The following is a 19,062-nucleotide window of genomic DNA, read 5'->3' as shown; positions in this document are numbered from 1 at the left end:
GCTTTTTCTGGTGCGTTTTTGGGTTGCCTGCACCTGTGAAAAAATTGACATGTGACTCAAAAATGCACCAAAAAACAAGACAAAATCGCAGTGCGATTTTTACAGCGATTTCTATTCATTTCAATGGGAAGCTGCGTTTTTGGTGCAGGTTTCAAATCCGCACCAAAGAAGGCGCATTCAGGTCTTTTCAAAATGCAGTGGTGTGAAAAAGCCCCATAGGATTTACAGGGAAGCGTTTTTTCTTGCGTTTTTGTTGCAAGGGAAAATAAAAACGCAGGAAATAAAATGTATCAGTGTGAAAGGGCCCTTAGCCTGGGATCACGCTAGATGCGGTGCAAATTCACAGTGAATTGGCAGCGGATTCGGCACCACATCTACAATCGCAATCCATCCATGCATGTTAAGTTAACGACACCCCCCCCACGCAATCGGTTTGCAAATTAGGAAAAGACCTCATAAATCCGGGACAGTCCCTCCAAATCCGGGACAGACCTAGCAAATCAGGAAAAGACCTCAGAAATCCGGGACAGACCTAGCAAATCAGGAAAAGACCTCAAAAATCCAGGACCGTCCTTCCAAATCCGCGACAGACCTAGCTAATTGGGAAATGACTTCAAAAATCCGGGACAGACCAAGTAAATCAGCAAAAGACCTCAAAAATCTGGGACAGTCCTTCCAAATCCGGGACAGACCTAGCAAACCAGGAAAAGACCTAAAAAATTCGGGACAGTCCCTCCAAATCTGGGACAGACCTAGCAAATCAGTAAAAGACCTCAAAAATCCGGGACAGTCCCTCTAAATCCAGGACAGACCTAAAAAATCAGGAAAAGACCTCAAAAATCCGGGACAGTCCCTCCAAATCCGGGACAGACCTAGCAAATCAGGAAAAGACCTCAAAAATCCGGGACAGTCCCTCTAAATCCGGGACAGACCTAGCAAATCAGGAAAAGACCTCAAAAATCTGGGACAGTCCCTCTAAATCCGGGACAGACCTAGAAAATCAGTAAAAGACCTCAAAAATCTGGGACAGTCCCTCTAAATCCAGGACAGAACTAGCAAATCAGGAAAAGACCTAAAAAATCTGGGATAGTCCCTCTAAATCCGGGACAGACCTAACAAATCAGCAAAAGACCTCAAAAATCCAGGACAGTCCCTCCAAATCCAGGACAGACCTAGCAAATCAGGAAAAACCCTCAAAAATCTAGGACAGTCCCTCCAAATCCGGGACAGACCTAGCAAATCAGAGAAAGACCTAAAAAATCCAGGACAGTCCCTCCAAATCCAGGACAGCCATACAAATCCATGGCTCAAACCACGCCCCAGAGACCCTGCATGTAATTCGCACAGGAATGTGCTCCAATTCCACTGCGAATTACATGCGGTGTCTCGCACCACAGCAATGTGAACCCGGGAGTTAGCCCTGGTTCACACCGGTGTGGCTTTGAAATCACGCTACTTCGGCGCGCCGCACATCAGAGTGATTTGCACTGCCGATTTCATTGCGGCTTGCGACTTCATTTACCTGAAGTCTATGCAAGTCGCAATGAGGTAAAAAAAAAAAATAGCACAGGAACCTCTTTTTTATAATCACTGCGACAATATGAACGGTTCCATTGCCGGAAATGGGGTGTGGCTTGTGGTGCGATTTGGAACTGTCAAATCGCATAGCAAGTTGTACAAGTGTGAACGGGGGTTGAGTCCCATAAATGTGTTCTTCAGCTTATAGCGGACCATTCACCCCCTTTTCACTTAAAAAAATGTGCCCATGCATGCAGGCAACAAATCATCTTACCAGCTTACGTGTTTCAAGGGCGATGCCCTCTTCATCAGAGCCAACCCAGCTCAGAGCTCTGGAGGAAGAGAGCACTGCCCTTGAAACACTTAAGCTGCACCTCTGTGGATGGGACACGTTTTCAGTGACGGGGCTGGATTTGTTAACTAATCGGTTACTCCGCATGGACGAGATTGAAGCCTACATGTTGACTCGCATTTCTGCGGAAGGGCTGAGCCTAGCCCTGACAGTGAGTTGGGATTGTCCACCACCAAATCTGCGGTGGAAGGGTCAGTTACTTGAAGAGTCCTTTTTGCAATGAGAACGACCTCCTCAGAGCTTTCACCCAAAGTATCATATGTTAGTCTTTTGGGCGGGTGAATAACCCTTCACTCTCGCTGTTCTTTAGGTTCTGGGGTTACAGGCACACTGGTCTCTTCTTCTTCCTGCATATCAGCTTCAGCTTTCTCAATGAAGGATGGAAAGTCTTAGGGTTCTATTGTCAGCAGGGAAGATTGAGGGTCTTCCAACTCTTCAAAAGGTGAACTTTGAGGTACAAACTCGAGAGCCTCTAGCCTGAGTGTCACCTCAGTTACCTTGGGAGGAGAAGAAAAAGGGGGGGCGGGGTGGCAGGCCCTGGCATTTGAGATGGCCACAGACAATCTTTCACTTCATCCTCGCTGTTCTCATCTTCAGCTAGGGGTATAGAGTGAGATCTAGTCACTGGCTGGGATCTTTGAGAGGCCGTGGGTGTGGACTGTAAATCTGGCTGTGGTAGCACATGAACTGCTTCTGACAGAGGCAACAGATGGTTGTGAAGCCAAGTCTTCAGCGGGCCTGTGCTTCCCTCTGGCCGGATTTGATATACTGGGTGTCCTGGCAGATGCTTGCAAACGACATAGGGCTGCAACTTTCAGCTGGTTAGCCAACTTGTGCTTTCCAAGGACACCCAGGTTTCTCAGCAGTACCTTGTCATCCAGCTGTAGGTCCTGCACTCGTACCCTGAGGTCAAAGTTTATTTTGTTTCTCTGTCCTCGACCATATGAGGCAGCTTGATCCTTATCATAGGCAGTTTTCAGACGTCTCTGCAGGCGATCCACATACCCTCTGTAGGAAGTTGCTGAGGCATGGTCGAGGGATGTGCCTAAGGCCAAGTCTACTGGCAGCCGGGCCTACGGTCCGAACATCAAACTATAGGGAGAGTAACCTGTGGCATCATTGGCGGTGCTATTATAAGCATGCACAATAGCCACTATATGCTTGCTCTAGTGCTGCTTTTGTTCTGAATTTAGAGTTCCAAGCATATCCAGGAGGGTTCGGTTGAATCTCTCTGGTTGAGGATCTCCTTGAGGATGATACGGGTGGTTTTAGACTTCATGATACCCAACAGGTCTAAAAGTCTCTTGATGAGACTACTCTCGAAATCTCTCCCTTGATCAGAGTGGATGCGTTGGGACAGACCATAGTGCACAAAGAATTTCTCTGCAAAGATCTTGGCCACCGTGGATGCTTGTTGGTCCCTCGTGGAAAATGCCTGGGCATACCGAGTGAAATGGTTAGTCACTACCAGGATATTTCCCTGCCCGCTTAGATCAGGCTCCAAGCACAGAATGTCAATGCACACCAGCTCCATGAGTCCCTGACTCTGAAGATGGCCCTTTGGGGCAGCTCGGTGAGGAAAAGTCTTCCTTTGGATACATCTGATGGAGGAGTGGCAATAGTCCTCAACTCCAGCCTGCATGCAGGGCCAGTAGAACCGGTCCCTCACCAGGTGAAAAGTCCTCTTGGGCCCTAGGTGGCCATGGTTGTCGTGTAGGGCAGTTAATACTGTCTCCCTATGTTTTTCAGGTAGAAATACTGCCATTTTTCTTCAGAATCGTCAGAGGGGCCCCTTCGTTTATCAAACCTCTGTGCACCTGAAACCGATCCCACTCTCGGTGTAGCAGATGGGTTTCCTTCGGGGAGTCAGTGAGGAGCAAGTCAGGGCGTTGGCTCTCCAAGGGAGGGTCCTCCAACTGGTCCCTCCGCAGGTCTTTCTTTGACAGCGTGGGCAGACCTTCATCCTCGACTTGGATGACATTGCAATGACATCTGGGGACACCAGCGGCTGACAATCCAACCTCTTCGGTCCTGGATCCTACTCCAGGTTGATGTTCTGCTCCTTGACATAAGGCTTGTACCCCTTCAGGTGTCAGCTGGGCCTATTCTTTTGGAGGGTCTCTGGAACAATGGGGCCTTCTTGACAAAACATCCGTGTCTTGTTTCCCGACCCTGGTCGATACTTCAGGCTGAAAATAAACCCTGATAGAGCAGCCAACCATCTGTGACCCATGGCGTCCAACTTGGTGGTAGTGAGGATGTAGGTAAGAGCATTGTTGTCTGTCTTGATCACGAACTCTGCTCCATACAGGTAATCCCTCAGCTTATCCACCACCGCCCACTTCAAGTCCAGGAACTCAAGTTTGTGCATGGGGTAGTTTTTCTTGGCGGGGGCCAAGTTCCAACTCACGTAGGCAACAGGCCATAGATGCTCTTGATATAGCACCCCACTTAACCTATCTCGACTGGCGTCAAAGTGTAGCTCGTATGGCTTGGTTGGATCTGCATAGGCCATGACTGGAGCGGTTGTTAGGTTTCACTTCAGCTGCCTAAAACCTCTTCACATTTTGGAGTTCATTGTTCCTTAATGGACTCTCTGGGTTTTCTGGGCCCTCCAGCTGGTCTGAGAGGCTTCGCCAGATCAGGGTCAGCGTCTTAGCGAATCCCTTGACAAATCTTCTGTAATAAGAGCAGAATCCCAAAAATGACCTAAGCTCAGTCACGTTGGTAGGCCTCGGCCAGGAGGTGACAGCTTCCAGCTTCTGGAGGTCGGTGGCCACTTTGTCAGCAGACACAATGTGGCCAAGGTAGTTGACTGAGGGTTGATAAAACTGCCACTTTTACAGAGACAGCTTCAACCCCCTCATCATGGAGTCTCTTCAGGACCTTCTGCAGACGCTCTTCGTGCTCTTCCAGGGTCTTGCCGAAAACTTAGATATCGTCTAAGTACACCAACACCTCGATCAGTTTCATGTCATCCACGGTCTTCTCCATTAGCCTTTGGAAGGTGGCTGGGGCACCAGACAGGCCTTGATGCATACGTTCAAATCCAAAGATCCCCTCCGGGGTAATGAAAATGGTCTTCTCCCGATCCTCAGGGTGCATGGGGATTTGGTAATACCCAGTTTTCAAATCCAGCATGCTGAACCACTTCGCTCCTGACAGGCTCTGCAAGGCATCTTCTATCCTTGGGGTGGTATATTGGTCGGGAATGGTCCTTCGGTTCAGCGTCCAGTAGTCAATACCCAGCCTCAGTGACCCATTCTTCTTCCGTACCACCACTATTGGGGAAGCATATAGACTCTGGGACTTTCGGATGATACCTGCCCTCTTCAACTCTACCAGTTGTTCACGCAGATCCTCCAAGCCCCCTAAAGGAATCCATCAAACTCTTTCCCTGAACGGCTTATACACTCAAAGAGATAGATCTGGTATTGGGCACTTTTTGCACACCCCACATCAAATTCACTCTTGGAGAATGCAGCCTGCCATCTCAGGAGCTGAGTCTTGGCCCTTTCTTTCCATTCAGGCAAAAGGGGAGTATTCTTCGGACAGAACTCCTCCACAGAGATCCCATCCTTTGCTCCCCCCACCAAATCAGACGGTGGGAATGGGGTGGCCAGATTCACTTGTCCCAGCAACATTTGAGCCGGCATCTTTACTGGCGAGGCTGTTATGTTGCGGACACTAACCAAGATCTTCCTGTGACTTCTTTGCAACCCTTTGGTTGAAACCACCTCGGGAATTATCTCCACTCCCATGTCTTCTCTCTGTCCGTCCGATTCAAGGACAATGAAAGGGCCTGCTTGCTTCCAATTTAGCTTGACAGATGCTCGTAAATAGGCCACTTTACCAGGCTGGAACACCTTCTCACACTGGTCCAAGCGCCAGATCTTTCCCACTCTTTCAGCTGGAACCTTCTGTTTTTGTACCAGTTGCTGATAGGCTTGTCTCAGCATGGGGTGCACACTTGTAGTTGAAGTGCCCGACTCCAGAACAAGAGATGTCAAAAGCCTTCTGACAAGATCAATATTGGTCCCTATGATGAGAAAACTCTTACTGACCACTGTTGGGCGAGGACAGACCACTGCCTGAGTGTCAAAAGTCTTGGCTTTCCCAGCCATGGAGGGATCGAAGGTCAGCTTGACCAGTAGATAGCCATCATAGGGGAAGTTCTGAGTCACAATGCCCCATATCTGCAGCTCTTCCAACTTCTGCAAAGGCAGGTGCTTGAGGTGCCTGTCATAGAAGTCTCTGTAGAGAAGGGTCACTTAAGCTCCAGTATCCAGAAGGGCCTTGGTGTAGACTCCCTTTACTTGGATGGGAACAACAGGAGAAGGTCCCACCAGCTTGTCAGGGAGCATGGAGGAAGTGGTGGCCCTGACCTGTTCGGTGGTTTGTATCCGCGCTCCTCTCTGCGGAGATTCTGATCGGGCTTAAGTCTGCGCTAAGTTCTGGGAGTCTGGTGTGCATTGACTCTCCGACACCAGGCAGCATGTGTCAAAGGCAATGGGACACTGGGTTGCTTGGAGGCAACAACGGGGGGCCCTCTGCAAGGGTTTGGACTTCGCTGCTGTCTCTTCGTGTCATTGGTTTTGAGCCAGCTACCGTAGATGGGCACCCGATTGGCTCCTTCACCAGAGCCCTCCGAAGTTTCCCTTTGGCTTCTGGCACTGTGCTTCAGGCTTCACTGGGCTTGAAAACACCTGTCGATTAATGTCCCACATAATTTCAGTATGCTCAGTGGCACTCCTCACTGGTACACGTGAAAATGCTCATTTTTGGCTCTGATATAGACACTAGTATGGATATCCGTGCATCGCTACCAAATATCCATAATATCCCTGTAATTATGGATAATCAAACATTAAAATCACTTGATCTTACCGGATCTAATGAACATCAATTAAATTTGATAAGAGGGGGCCAGCCCACTGCCCCCCAATAATCACTTAATAAATTTCTAATTATGTGAGATCTAATCTCATCCTTATGTACCACCACCCAATATCTCTAACGTTAAAACCACTGGATCTTACCGGATCAAAGGAATATCTATTAGCCTAGATGATTTTTGGCCAGAAAATTGCATGTGGGGGGGCAATCCTGTCCTTATGTACCACCTAATATCTCAATTTTTATGGGGAATATTTCTGAAATTATGTGAGATCTAACTTTAAAACCACTTGATCTTACCGGATCTAACAAATATCTATTAGTCTGAATGATTTATGGCCAGAAAATTTGATAAGGGTGGCCAACCCGTCCTTATGTAACACCTAACCTCTCAATTTTTATGGGGAATATTTCTGAAATGATGTGAGATCTAACGTTAAAACCACTTGATCTTACCGGATCTAACAAATATCTATTAGCCTGAATGATTTTTGGCCAGAAAATTTGATAAGGGGGGGCCAGCCCCCCCCCTCATTAATCACTTAATAAATCTTTAATTATGTGAGATCTAACGTTAAAACCACTTGATCTTACGGGATCTAACAAATAGCTTCCAAAATAGCTAACTGTTTGGTCAATTTTTTGATAAGGAGGGCTGATGACGGGTTAGCCCTCCCAGCAAATAACTGTTAATATTGCTTTTTCTGTGTGAGATCTAAAGCAAACAACAGTTGATCTAACCTGATCTAACAAGGATTTAAAAAACTGCATAAGATTTTTTCAAAAATGTTGATATGGGGGGGCTAACCCGGCAGAGGTGAATTTAGCAGCATTATGAGCATTTGAGGTTCATTTTTTTAAAAAGATAACCTCAGGAGACCCTCCCAAATGTCTACAATGCAGGAAAAACACGTAAATTATTAACTATTTCAGCCATTCTGTGAGAGAAGAGAGAGCTGTATGCTTTAACTATGCAGACCCTCTGTCTCTCTCTGTCTCTCTCTCTCTGCCCGTCTGTCTCCCTCACTCTGTCTGTCTCTCTCTCTTTCCCTCTCTCTGTCTATCTCTCTCTGTCTCTCTGTCTTTCTCTCTGTCTGTCTCTCTCTTTCCCTCTCTCTCTGTCTGTCCGTCTGTCTCTCTCTGTCTGCCTCTCTCTTTTCCTCTGTCTGTCTCTCTCTCTCTGTCTGTCTATGTGTCTCTGTCTGTCTGTCTCTTTCCCTCTCTCTGTCTGTCTGTTTGTCTCTCTCTGTCTGTCCCTCTATCTGCCTCTCTCTTTTCCTCTATCTGTCTGTCTGTCTCTGTCTGTCTGTCTATCTGTATGTCTCTCTGTCTGTCTATCTTACTCTCTGTCTCTCTCTCTCTTTCTCTCTATCTGTATGTCTCTCTCTTTTTCCCTCTATCTGTCTGTCTCTTTCTTTCCCTCTCTGTCTGTGTGTCTCTCTCTGTCTGTCTCTCTCGCTGTCTGTCTTTGTCTGTCTCTCTGTCTTTCTCTCTGTCTGTCTCTCTGTCTTCCTCTCTGTCCCTCTCTCTCTCTCTCTGTCTGTCTTTCTCTCTGTCTCTCTCTTCCCCTCTCTTTGTCTGTCTGTATCTCTCTCTTCCTGTCTCTTCCCTCTCTCCCTCTCTGAGTCTCTCTGTCTGTCTCTCTCTGTCAGTCTCTCCCTGTCAGTCTCTCTCTCTCTCTGTCTGTCTATGTTTCTGTGTCTTTGTCTCTCTCTCTGTCTGCCTTTCTCTCTGTCTGTCTCTCTCTTTCCTTCTCTCTCTCTGTCTCTCTCTTCCTGTCTCTCGCTCTCCCTGCCTGTCTGTCTCCCTCACTCTGTCTGTGTCTCTTTCTTTCCCTCTATCTGTCTGTCTGTCTCTGTCTATCTGTCTGTTTGCCTCTCTCTTTTCCTCTGTCTGTCTGTCTCTCTCTGTCTGTCTGCCTCTCTATTTTCACCTATCTGTCTATCTCGCTCTGTCTGTCTCTCGCTTTCCCTCTGTCTGTCTGTCTTTCTCTGTCTGTCTGCCTCTCTCTTTTTCCCTATCTGTCTGTCTGCCTTTCTCTTTCCCTCTGTCTGTCTGTCTCTCCATCTGTCTGTCTGCCTGCCTCTCTATTTTCCTATATCTAGCTGTCTGTCTGTCTCTCTTTCTGTCTCTCTCTCTCTCTGTCTGTCTCTCTCTCTGTCTGTCTCTCTGTCTCTCTCTCTGTCTGTCTCTCTGTCTCTCTGTCTCTCTCTCTGTCTGTCCCCCCCCCCCCCTTTGCAGGCAACAGTATGTGGTGAAAATAGTTTTTTGCCATATCTTACATGTTCCTCTTTAAGAACACTTATAAATGAAAACGTGCCTAAACTCGGCTTACAGCTTTTACACAATTTTACGAGCAGTTACAAACAAACTTCTGTCCTGAACACAATTTTTTGCTTGAAAAAAAATGCCACTAAACTCAACTGCCTCTAAAGGACTATAAACTACTCAGTGTACACGGACAGATAAGACAACAGAGGAGAGTTCAGGGGCTGCTGAAAAAAAAAAAAGCCCAATTGCCCCTAAACATCCGTTTACCATTAGCAGTGTACATGAGGCCTAAGAGCTCGCTGACACGGGCCGTACCAAAGCGTGTTCTGTGCTTCCCGTGCATGCAGTCCTATTCATGTCCATTGGGATACGGGCCGTACCAAAGCGTGTTCCGTGCTTCCCGTGCATGCAGTCCTATTCATGTCCATTGGGATACGGGCCGTACCAAAGCGTGTTCTGTGCTTCCCGTGCATGCAGTCCTATTCATGTCCATTGGGATACGGGCCGTACCAAAGCGTGTTCCGTGCTTCCCGTACATGCAGCCCTATTCATGTCTATTGGGATACGGGCCGTACCAAAGCGTGTTCCGTGCTTCCCGTACATGCAGCCCTATTCATGTCTATTGGGATACGGGCCGTACCAAAGCGTGTTCCGTGCTTCCCGTACATGCAGCCCTATTCATGTCTATTGGGATACGGGCCGTACCAAAGCGTGTTCCGTGCTTCCCGTGCATGCAGTCCTATTCATGTCTATTGGGATACGGGCCGTAGCAAAGCGTGTTCCGTGCTTCGCGTGCATGCAGCCCTATTCATGTCTATTGGGATACGGGCCGTACCAAAGTGTGTTCCGTGCTTCCCGTGCATGCAGTCCTATTCATGTCTATTGGGATACGGGCCGTACCAAAGCGTGTTCCGTGCTTCCCGTACATGCAGTCCTATTCATGTCTATTGGGATACGGGCCATACCAAAGCGTGTTCCGTGCTTCCCGTGCATGCAGTCCTATTCATGTCTATTGGGATGCAGCGGCTGCGCAGGCACAGAGACTACCCCCAATCTGACATCCAGCATCACCCCCAAACGCACACCGTCTACGTTCGGGGCCGTGCACCCACACAGATGTCAGATTGGGAGCAGTGGTTGTGTCCGTGCAGCTGCTGCATCCCAACAGACATGAATAGGAATGCATGCACTGGGATGCACAGAACACCTACGAATCCTGTGCCAATAAATACAGCTCTGCACGGGGTAAGTACGGCCCATGTGAATGAGCCCTTAGGAGAAAGAACAGACCGCAGAGACTGCAGAACACACACAAGGAAGAGGTAAGGAAACATTTCTTGTTTGCAAATTATACTTCCATGGATGTTGTCAGCTGTTGTTAGTTTGTTACTTTGTTGTATATATTTGGATAAGGAAACAAATACATTGATACTCTTGATGCCTAAAGTAACTTTTATTTTAATGGTACTTGAAATGTTGGTACTTATGAATGAAGCATCTACTATGTTGATAGTTTTAGCTGCAGCTTGATAAAATGGAACGGTGGAGTTTCCCTCTCTCCATTGTACAGGCTCATTAGAAACCCAACTGCAAATGACTATCCCCACCTAGTGGTAGTGTATGAGTAATACATGGACACCATCCATGGGTGACAGTCAGGAGGGGTAGAGGGGGAAAAGCCAGGGAGGCCGATCCAGGACTGGAGCATCCCAATAAGTACGCTACTTTGAGTGTCATTGGTGAAACCAGTCAGGGACCAGCACTGCTGGAGATGAGGGACTCTCCTAGCTGCCGGGGGAAGAACTCCTCCAGTGAGAGTGGGGGGGCAGCAAAGGGAAAGGAAAGACAGATTCTGGTGGTAGGGGACTCAATTCTTAGAAGGACAGAGAGGGCAATCTGTAACCAAGACCTGAAGCGCCGAACAGTATGTTGTCTACCGGGCGCTCGGGTTCGGCACATCACGGATCTTGTGGACAGATTACTGGGAGGGGCTGGGGAAGACCCGGCTGTCATGGTGCACGTTGGCACCAATGACAAAGTCAGAGGCAGATGGAGTGTCCTAAAGAACGATTTTAGGGACTTAGGAGCTAAATTGAGGAAAAGGACCTCCAAGGTAGTATTCTCAGGAATACTACCGGTACATCGAGCCACACCAGAAAGGAAGAGGGAGATTAGGGAAGTAAACAAGTGGCTGAAGAGCTGGTGTAGTAAGGAGGGGTTTGGGTTCCTGGAGGACTGGGCCGACTTCTCAGTTGGTAACCGGTACTATAGAAGGGACGGACTGCACCTAAATGAGGAGGGTGCAGATCTGCTGGGAAGGAAGATGGCCAAAAAGTTAGAGGGGTTTTTAAACTAGGCGATGGGGGGGAGGGTCCAGAGGCAGAGATAGCCAGCGCGGAAGATATTCCAGAGGCTAGTATTGGGGGCATTAGTGGTAGGTTAACCAAAGCACAAAAACACAAGGTGAGTATAGTAGCAAGTCCTAGTTGCAATCTCGAAACACCCAATACGAGGACAATATGCGACCGGTCTAAACTATGTGGCATGTTCACCAATGCCAGGAGCATGGCGGACAAGATGGGTGAACTAGAGATACTGTTGTACGAGGAGGATTTGGATTTTGTGGGAATTTCAGAGACCTGGTTCAACAGCACTCATGATTGGCTGGCAAACATTCAAGGGTATACCCTATACCGCAAGGATAGAGAGGGTAAAAAAGGGGGAGGGGTATGCCTATATATCAAGAATAATGTACAAGTGAATGTGAGAGATGACATCACTGAGGGAGCTAGAGAGGAGGTGGAATCCTTATGGGTAGAGCTCCAAAGGGATAAAGCTAAGGGGAAAATAATACTGGGAGTATGCTATAGGCCCCCAAACCTGAGGGAGGAAGTGGAGACGGATCTCCTATCACAAATTGGATTAGCAGCAAGAATGGGAAGTGTTATCATAATGGGGGATTTTAATTATCCAGACATAGACTGGGCGGAGGGAACCGCACATTCATTTAAGGCTCGCCAGTTCCTTAATGTCTTGCAGGACAATTTTATGGGTCAGATGGTAGACGCACCAACTAGAAATAAAACATTACTGGATCTACTGATTACCAACAATACAGACCTGATCACGGATGTGGAAATGCGGGGCAATTTAGGTAACAGTGATCACAGGTCAATTAGTTTCAGTATAAATCACACAAATAGGAAACATAAAGGGAATACAAAGACACTGAATTTCAAAAGAGCCAACTTCCCTAAACTACAAACCTTGCTAAAAGGCATAAACTGGGATAAAATATTAGAAACAAAGAATACGGAGGAGAGATGGGTTTGCTTTAAGAGCATATTAAATAAGGGCATTAGCCAATGTATCCCATTGGGTAATAAATTTAAAAGAGCGAACAAAAGTCCTGGATGGCTTAACTCCAATGTAAAAATGCATATAAAAGCAAAGGAGAAGGCCTTCAAAAAATACAAGGTTGAGGGATCATCCTCAGCATTCAGACTTTATAAAGAATGCAATAAGAAATGTAAGCGTGCAATTAGGACAGCTAAGATAGAACATGAAAGACACATAGCGGAGGAGAGCAAAAAAAATCCCAAGAAATTCTTTAAGTATGTAAACAGTAAAAAAGGGAGGACAGACCATATTGGCCCCATAAAGAATGAGGAAGGACATCTGGTTACAAAGGATGGGGAGATGGCGAAGGTATTGAATTTATTCTTCTCCTCAGTCTTCACGAGTGAATCGGGGGGCTTCAGTAACCAAAACTGCAGTGTTTATCCTCATGACACAACACAGGAAGCACCTACATGGTTAACAGAGGACGGAATTAAAATTAGACTTGAGAAACTTAACATTAATAAATCACCGGGACCAGATGGCTTGCATCCGAGGGTACTTAGGGAACTCAGTCAAGTGATTGCCAGACCGTTGTTCCTAATTTTTACAGATAGTCTACTGACTGGAATGGTACCAGCTGATTGGAGAAAAGCCAATGTAGCACCTATATTTAAAAAGGGCCCAAAATACATCCCTGGGAATTACAGACCAGTTAGCCTAACATCGATAGTATGTAAACTCTTGGAGGGGATGATAAGGGACTATATACAGGATTTTAGTAATACGTACGATATCATTAGCAGTAATCAGCATGGATTCATGAAGAATCGTTCTTGCCAAACCAATCTATTAACTTTCTATGAGGAGGTGAGTTGCCATCTAGATAAAGGAAGGCCCGTAGACGTGGTGTATCTGGATTTTGCAAAAGCATTTGACACAGTTCCCCATAAACGTTTACTGTACAAAATAAGGTCTGTTGGCATGGACCATAGGGTGAGTACATGGATTGAAAACTGGCTACAAGGGTGAGTTCAGAGGGTGGTGATAAATGGGGAGTACTTGGAATGGTCAGGGGTGGGTAGTGGGGTGCCCCAGGGTTCTGTGCTGGGACCAATCCTATTTAATTTGTTCATAAACGATCTGGAGGATGGGATAAACAGTTCAATCTCTGTATTTGCAGATGATACTAAGCTAAGCAGGGCAATAACTTCTCCGCAGGACGTGGAAACCTTGCAAAAAGACCTGAACAAATTAATGGGGTGGGCGACTACATGGCAAATGAGGTTCAATGTAGAAAAATGTAAAATAATGCATTTGGGTGGCAAAAATATGAATGCATTCTATACGCTGGGGGGAGAACCTCTGGGGGAATCTAGGATGGAAAAGGACCTGGGGGTCCTAGTGGATGATAGGCTCAGCAATGGCAGGCAATGCCAAGCTGCTGCTAACAAAGCAAACAGAATATTGGCATGCATTAAAAGGGGGATCAACTCCAGAGATAAAACGATAATTCTCCCGCTCTACAAGACTCTGGTCCGGCCGCACCTAGAGTATGCGGTCCAGTTCTGGGCACCAGTCCTCAGGAAGGATGTACTGGAAATGGAGCGAGTTCAAAGAAGGGCAACAAAGCTAATAAAGGGTCTGGAGGATCTTAGTTATGAGGAAAGGTTGCGAGCACTGAACTTATTCTCTCTGGAGAAGAGACGCTTGAGAGGGGATATGATTTCAATTTACAAATACCGGACTGGTGACCCCTCAATAGGGATAAAACTTTTTCGCAGAAGAGAGTTTACCAAGACTCGTGGCCACTCATTAAAATTAGAAGAAAAGAGGTTTAATCTTAAACTACGTAGAGGGTTCTTTACTGTAAGAGCGGCAAGGATGTGGAATTCCCTTCCACAGGCGGTGGTCTCAGCGGGGAGCATTGATAGCTTCAAGAAACTATTAGATAAGCACCTGAATGACCACAACATACAGGGATATACAATGCGATACTGACACATAATCACACACATAGGTTGGACTTGATGGACTTGTGTCTTTTTTCAACCTCACCTACTATGTAACTATGTAACTATGTAACTATCCACATACCTGAAACATGTCTGGTGCTACTTTGAGGTCTTTCCACCAACAGAACAACATCCAGAAAAGAGCACGGTTACTGACCTGTAAGAAGGTTGAAAATAGCTAGTTAGGTGCTGCCCCAGACTGGAGGGTAGGAGGTAATGCTTTCCCGGTTCTTTGGTCTTTTGGCGGGTTTTTCTCTGGGTCAGACCCACTGATCCTGTGATATATAAAAGAGGGACAGTGATCTAGTGCAGAGAGCTGGAGGTCGGGGAAGATCCAAAAGGAGACCAGGGCCGGTAATAGGCCAGAGAGAGATAGAGAGTTCCAGTACCCGTAAGGGAGGGAGATGGAGGAGAACACCCATGAGGAGCAGAAGGATGTGGCTCATTAACACCTGGATGTAAAGCCATCAGAACTTGGGGTTCGCCCTGAAGATACCAGCTGCTGGAGAATGCCTCTGATGGGCTCTGTCATTACATGGACATCACCCGTGCAGGTATGCCGGGGCAGCACACAGCCTGTAGATAGGATTAGGGGTTTAGGGAAGAACTGTGTCTCTGAATGTTGGACATTGTAATATTTTTTTTTTTTTTGCCCTTTAATAATTAAATTTCGAAGACTCTGTTTCTGCCTGGTCTGAAGTTATTCAAAGGGGTGTAATGCAAGTAACCAGCACCACCTCATGGTTTAGGTCACTAGATACTTGGGGTATGGAAACAACTCCATAAGTGTTAACACAGTGTGGAGTACAAGCAAGTGGTCATCTAGGGTAATGGAAGTTCACCAAGCAGCCTGTTAGGCATGTGCTTGAGATAGGTGGGACAGCCTCTTGCAGGAGGGAGTTATTATCGTCATTCTCTCTTCATAGCAATGGAAGCAGACTCGGACCGCAGAGGTTCCCCAGCCTGTGCTCAGATATGGAACAGTTAAGTGGAGTGAAGTGCTTGCATAGAGTCTGCGCTATGTGCAGCACGGTGGGACCCCCATACTGTTACTGGGAAGTGAGGTAGCATTGATACGCTGGACAGCTGGATGTGGACAAGGTTCAGCATGTCCCTCCTAAATGCAGATTACAGAGATGTACACTGTTGAGGGGACTCAAGAGTTCTCATGGTGTGCGTTCATTTCTAAAAGTAAAGGCTCACCTCAATGTCGAGCATTCCCCCACGCCCGCCTTAGCCTTGTCCCAGGGCATTGATGAAAACGTCACAAGAGAAAAGATACCCCATGTATAATAAAGTGAACCTGTCACAGATGCATAGCGTAGCCCAGAAAAACCCACCCCAGGGATAGGACTCTCATGTCACCCTTGCTTGGCACCCAATGAGGAGGGAAACATGGAGGACATGATGACTACCCTGTCACTCTGGCCTGCCCACATAAATTTGGCCAGTCGCCAACTCCCATGGAAGCGAGTGCCAACAGACACGGGAAGTGGTATCAGCCCGCCTATGGGTTTGCCCTCTGCCACTTGGGCACCCAAGAAAAGCTGCGAGTTCTATTCCCTAGCTGCAAGAGGCACCTTGCTATCATGTCTCCATCAGCCCTCTGCAGCATGTGTGGCGTATTGCTATTTCAGCGGATGCTAAGAGCCCCATTGTGAGATTGGGCCTGATTTCTGGCCCAGGAGTGATCCCGTAGCCATAGAGAGGTCCACCTCTGAGCATCCTGTGAAGATCCTGTGGCATAGCCGGGACCACCCTCCAGTGAAGGCCTCCCCCCGAAGGACACGAGGTTGAGCTGCCAGCCCGCAGCACTTTTGTGACATCTGCACCTACATGGAAAGGGCTAAGCTGCTCAGTGGAAGCTGTCTTGGAGGAGTTCCCACCTCCACCTTCTCCCATCATTGACTCTGAAGAAGAAGATTAGGAATTAGCTTTGATCCGTTACTGGACCCGCCGCCGCCAGACCTAACAGTAGTACCTCTGAGGGAAGAGTAGCCCCCTCAGCAGACCCCGCTTGCTCATACGCCAATGCCCTCCTGATCTTTGACCTAGATGAGGAGTTGCCACCATCCCCGGAAGCCGAGGTTCCTCGCCCACGTCCCCCTCCCCCACGTGTACCACAGTATATAGTTACATAGTTGGTGAGATTGAATAAAGACGCTAGTCTATCCAGTTCAACCTGTGTAGGTGTGTGTTTGTGTTCATGTCAAAAATCATTTCCCATACCCCTTTATACTGTGCTCGCCAAGATGCTCATCCAAGAGTTTTTTTTAAATTGTAAATACTTCCTGCTGACACCACAGATTGTGAAAGTGAGTTCCACATCCTTACCGCCCTGACAGTGAAAACCTGCATAGGGGTTTTTTTTACTGTCAGGGAAGTAATGATGTGGAACTCACTTCCACAATATGGTCGAGCCATGTGGGAGAAGATGCTTGTGCCAGAACCCATGAGGAATTTTGCTAAGCAGAATGAGTATGTAGAGGCAGAGTTCCACTGGGCTGGACAAGTAGTTGGACTGGGTAGAGATTGTGAAAGCTGATGGGCGTCTCTGGATCATGCACCGCATCCGAGGAGTTCATCCCACCACGGGAGGACCTGTCTTCATACCTGACCCTGATTACTATGTCTGAACTGTTGTTGTTCTATTTTTTTTTTTGCACTTTATTCTTGTGATATTTAATGTTGTGTACTCATTGCTGCAAATTTATTAGGGTTGCTGCATTCATCTTTCCCTCGATCCAGACTAGTCTCCCAGTTCTTGGCGCTGAAAAACATCCCCACGGCATGATGCTGCCACCACCATCCTTCACTGTAGGGATGGTATTGGTCAGGTGATGAGCGGTGCCTGATTTCCTCCAGACATGACGCTTGCCATTCAGGCCAAAGAGTTCAATCTTTGTTTCATTGGACCAGAGAATTTTGTTTCTCATGGTCTGAGAGTTCTTCAGGTGTCTTTTGGCAAACTCCAGGTGGACTGTCATGTGCCTTTTACTGAAGAGTGGCATCCAACTGGCCCCTCTACCATACAGGTCTGATTGGTGGAGTGCTGCAGAGATGGTTGTTCTTCTGGAAGGTTCTTCTCTCTCCACAGAGAAATGCTGGAGCTCTGTCAAAATGACCATCAGGTTCTTGGTCACCTCCTGACTAAGGTCCTTCTCCCCCGATCGCTCAATGTGGCCAGGCGGCCCGCTCTAGGAAGAGTCCTGGTGGTTCCAAACCTCTTCCATTTACAGATGATGGAGGCCACTGTGCTCATTGGGACCTTCAATGCTGCAGAAATGTTTCTCTACTCTTCCCCAGATCTGTGCCTCCATACAATCCGGTCTCAGAGGTCTACAGACAATTCCTTGGACGTCATGGCTTGGTTTGTGCTCTGACATGCACTGAAAACTGTGGGACCTTCTATAGACAGGTGTGTGCCTTTCCAAATCATGTCCAACCAACTGAATGTACCACAGGTGGACTCCAACCAAGTTGTAGAAACATCTCAAAGATGATCAGTGGAAACAGGAGGCACCTGAGCTCAATTCTGAGTGCCATGGCAAAGGCTGTGAATACTTATGTACATGGGAGGAGCCTGTTACACTTATGTACATGGGAGGAGTCTGTGATACTTATGTACATGGGAGGAGTCTGTGATACTTATGTACATGGGAGGAGCCTGTGATACTTATGTACATGGGAGGAGTCTGTGATACTTATGTACATGGGAGGAGCCTGTGATACTTATGTACATGGGAGGAGTCTGTGATACTTATGTACATGGGAGGAGTCTGTGATACTTATGTACATGGGAGGAGTCTGTGATACTTATGTACATGGGAGGAGTCTGTGATACTTATGTACATGGGAGGAGCCTAAAATACTTATGTACATTGGAGGAGCATGTGATACTTATATATATGGGAGGAGTCTGTAATACTTATATACATGGGAGGAGCCTGTGATACTTATGTACATGGGAAGAGCCTGTGATACTTATGTACATGGGAAGAGCCTGTGATACTTATGTACATGGGAGGAGCCTGTGAGACTTATGTACATGGGATTTTTTTTCTTTATTTTTAATAAATTTGCAAAGATTTCAAACAAACTTCTTTCATGTTGTCATTATGGGGGATTATTTATAGAATTTTAAGGAAAATAATGAATTTATTTAATTTTGGAATAAGGCTGTAACATAAAATGTGGAAAAAGTGAAGAGCTGTGAATACTTTCCAGATGCACTGTATAACATACTTAAAATCATCTGTAATTTGCTTCTGCAGTACCTATTGTGTTCAGCACCAGGTGGCAGCATTCTCCCATTAATGCATTTTGTATTATCGCTGTTCCTACTTAAAGTGCATGTATAGTTGAAGCGGTAGAAAACCACAAAAAAAAAAAAAAAATCTCCCTGCAAGTCAATGTCATAATGTGCTAGTATGCATCGCATACTAGCACTTTATGAAAGACTTACCTGAAAACAAAGCCCTCCAGCGGCTCGCTGTTACCCCTGACAGGGCTTCTATTTTCGCCCTAGTCTTCCTTCTGGGTTCGCGGGCTGCGGCTATCTGATTGGCCGAGATGTCGTCACTCCTGCGTGTTTGCGCATGGAGTCACGGCTGCAGAACAGCGCTCTCAATGGATGGCACACTGTCCATTGAAAGCGCAGTGCACATGTGG

This window comes from Aquarana catesbeiana, linkage group LG12, assembly GCF_042186555.1.
Source record: "Aquarana catesbeiana isolate 2022-GZ linkage group LG12, ASM4218655v1, whole genome shotgun sequence".
In the NCBI taxonomy this organism is placed as follows: domain Eukaryota; kingdom Metazoa; phylum Chordata; class Amphibia; order Anura; family Ranidae; genus Aquarana; species Aquarana catesbeiana.
The sequence above is the reverse complement of the archived record's forward strand: the minus strand, read 5'-3'. Positions refer to the sequence as shown.